We start from the raw sequence: 3,782 nt of genomic DNA, 5'->3' as shown, positions 1-3,782 counted from the left end.
AAAAGGCCGAAATCGAAACGATTTGACAGGCAATTGGTCAATAAAGAAAATAATTTCTTAAAGCGAAAGTAAAATATGTACTGAGTTCACGCACTTAGTCCCTGCTCGGGCGCCATGAAAAATCTCAAGAGTTTTTGAGATGCGAAAAGATAATTTCGGAGTGCGCGAATAAAAGATAAAAACCTGATTGTCTGTCACGAGAAAGTTTAAATATTCCGATAAATGAACACTTTTCTTCTTCACACTTCTTTTAGAAGAAACATCAAAAATTGTTCAATTTATAATTTTTAGCTTTTGCCATCGTCGCGACGCTTGTTGGCAAAGGCTTGTTCGGGGAGATGTGATGGTGTCTGCTTTTATGAATGAAGCGAGTGTTTTTCTACAAATTTGGACATCGACTATTTGGCTGGCATATTGACTTGTGACGCTACTGATGCTATTGAGACGATTGTTGTTTTTGTAGAACAATATTTGTTGTTGGGCGACGTGATTACATGTGTACGCAGATATGTATATGTGTAGGCTTGTGTATTAATTATTTGTGTGGTGCGCGCTTTTTACGTTACTGATAAACGATAATATCATGATTTGCATTCAAATTATACTTACATATGTTCATATGTAATTATGTGCTGATATGTAGATGCGTAATACTATGTTCGGACCGACATTGAAAACATCTTGAAAACATATTTGTGGGTAAGTCATTCGGACCGACAATGTGAGTTTTCGATGAATTTTCACTAACAACTCACAAATTTATTTGTTTGTTTACATTTTGAGCAACGAGAATGGTAAGTTTTGAATGCCTTAATATTGGCCCGCGAAGAGCACTAATTTTGTTTTGCCACAATATAATGAGTATGGCTTCTCCCCTATCCCTCTACAAACTTCTTTTTTTGTATTTTTGCTTTTCCATTTTTCAATATCAATAGGGGGATTCTCTTGCTCTTGCAAGATTGCACGATGACACAAAATGCAAAAATCCTATACCGAAATATGCAAGGCCAAGAGAGCACCCATTGCAGAATCTAGTGATATATGATGGCACGAAAATAAATATGGGTTTTGGTCTGGATATTGCAAATAATTTTCTGCGTGTGTTTTTTGTTGTGCCGTTGCACCAAAAGGAAAATTCTGCAATTCGTGCACAGTGGAAGGATTTTGCAAGAGCAAGAGAATCCCCCTAATATGACAATATCAAGTGACAGCTGTAATTGTATATGGTATATCAAGTGACAATTTAGGGCCGGCAAAATATGTCTTCCACTAAAATCGATTAAACCAGAGCAGGCACCGATTATAATGAGTGGAATGTAAGTTATCAAGTAGTTTTCAGTGAAAACTGATTTTCAATGTGTTTTCGTTTTACAGATTTTACATGGACGAAAACACAAGTTTTAGGGCGAAAACCAGTTTTTCCCACGAAAACATGTTTTCATTGTCGGCCCGAACATAATATATGAAATTTAAAATGAAATAATATTGTAATATATTAAGGTTTTTAGGATACTATGAAAGGATGCCATATATATGTATATACATACATATATAGCATATCTACAAAAATATTTGAGAATTTATAATACATTATCAAACATATGAAATATTAAATAAATAACTCTTATTCGCACATTAACTACAAATATTGTTTTGAAAATAACATAATTTATTTAGAATATTATCAATTTTACATGTATTCATAAAAATACGCAAAATGGTAATCATATCAATTAATATGTTTGTATATGAACCAGAGACCTGCACGATTAAGGTAGGCATCGTACGATTACGTTACTAAGTAACACTTCTGACGATTACCACGATGCGAAGGTAACATTGCGCATCGGCATCGCGGCATCGTGGCATCGTACGGTTACTATCTGATATCGTCAATGGCAAATGAAACGAAGTACATATATGCATAAAAGCAGATTCTTGTGATTTTTCTTTCGTATTTACCTTATATTAGGAAAAAATTAATAAAATTCTCTTCATTTAAACATAAATTAATTCAATATAACATAACATAATAAATTAATTCAATAAATAAAAATAAATTAAATATATTTCGTTATTTTCGATCAAAATAAGCAACGAATTAAAAATAAAAAATATTTAATATGAACTTAATTTTTTTGTTGTGAATGCAAAAATAAAATGGCGTCCAGATTTTCTCCTTTCAAATTTGTTCTTCTTTCTTCTAATATCCGGTTTGCCAAACTAAAACATCTTTCGCTTGCTGCACTAGACGCTGGAATGCATAAAATTTGTCGTGCCAGTCTGGCCATCATTGGAAACTCATCTTCATGACGCCGCCACCAATTCAAAACGCAATTTTCTGTATAACATGCATTTTTGTATATTTCAATCTGCATATTTATTTGGCTTTCACAGCCAGTCAGCAAATGAACGTCTTTGTATTTTGAAAGCATATCATCCCCGATACAATTCTCCATTTCTACACTTTCAGATTGAGAATCTTGAGGAATTTCCGCAGACATGCTCATTGAGATTTTGTTCAATTCCACTTTCACTAAATTATACACTTCAACACGTTCAAACTCGCTTAAGTATCGCATCCGCTTATATTCTGGCCATAGAAAAGCAGCAATCTTATGAATTTTGTCTGGACAGAATTTCTTATCAAAAATAGTATCTAAACAGTTTGTAAGTATAGATCGGATTTCATTGTTACTTTCTTCATCTAGCAATTTAAACAACTTTTTTTTTAGGATATGCATATGTAATAATACTAAATGTATAGTTGAATTTTTCTCACCTTCCAACAACAATGTTAGATTTTTGAATGGTTCTAATACGTTTATTATCCTGTCCAATAAATACTTTTCAATTCCGAACAAACGATGTGTTTCACCAGATTTCTCTAAAATATCTTCAATAGCATTGAAATTTTTGCGAATAGAGCACAACATTTTAAATTTAGTGTTCCATCTGGAAGAGCACTCTTGCTTCACGGTAGTTTCAAACATTTGGTTTCTGCCTGTTCGCTTTAGATTTTCGACAAGAGACTTACATTTTGTTATCAAATCCATAACATTAGGAGCACAACTTTTAAGTGTTTCTTTATCGAATGTATGCTTCAAAATAATGTTGAGCACATGTACTACGCAATTAACTCTTGAATGATGTTGTAGAGCCTTTTAGTTATTTGAACCCTGATCTGTAGTAAAAGTAATTTTTTCCAAAAAATTTCTATCTAAGTTCAGTTCGTTAAACTTGAGTCCTATGGCACCAATTAAATTTTCCGCAGTTTTCTTCACAGCAATCCCATTGTCATCATATTCTAATCGGAGGTAAACAAAATACGGCTAAAAATATAAACATAAACAAACACACTATATGTAGTACAGCTGTGCTTGTTGAACACACAATTTAACATACTTCTTAAGCTGCCATTTATCATCCATATAATGCACAGTAAAAGCAATAAAATTTCTTTGTTTTTTATTATCTGTCCACATATCCACCGTAGACGCACACATGCCTAAGGATTTTGTAAAATTTTTTCAGACAAGGAATAATACATCTAAATATACCGAGAGATTTACCAACCTTTCTCAATTAATGGACGTATATCATCGATAAACTTTTCACGTTCGCTAAGGTGCAACTTGTGCAATCTACGAGATATAGTAGTGGAATGAGGCAAAATGTCATCTATTAAAAAGTTTTCGTGCCGATTTTAACACCAACTTCTACTAAGCAACGGGCCTCCTTCGCCATTAACAGCTTCAAAAGATCGTAAATCACGGCAAGTG

Source organism: Bactrocera tryoni, unplaced genomic scaffold, assembly GCF_016617805.1.
Source record: "Bactrocera tryoni isolate S06 unplaced genomic scaffold, CSIRO_BtryS06_freeze2 scaffold_25, whole genome shotgun sequence".
Taxonomy (NCBI): domain Eukaryota; kingdom Metazoa; phylum Arthropoda; class Insecta; order Diptera; family Tephritidae; genus Bactrocera; species Bactrocera tryoni.
This window is presented reverse-complemented; position numbering follows the sequence as displayed.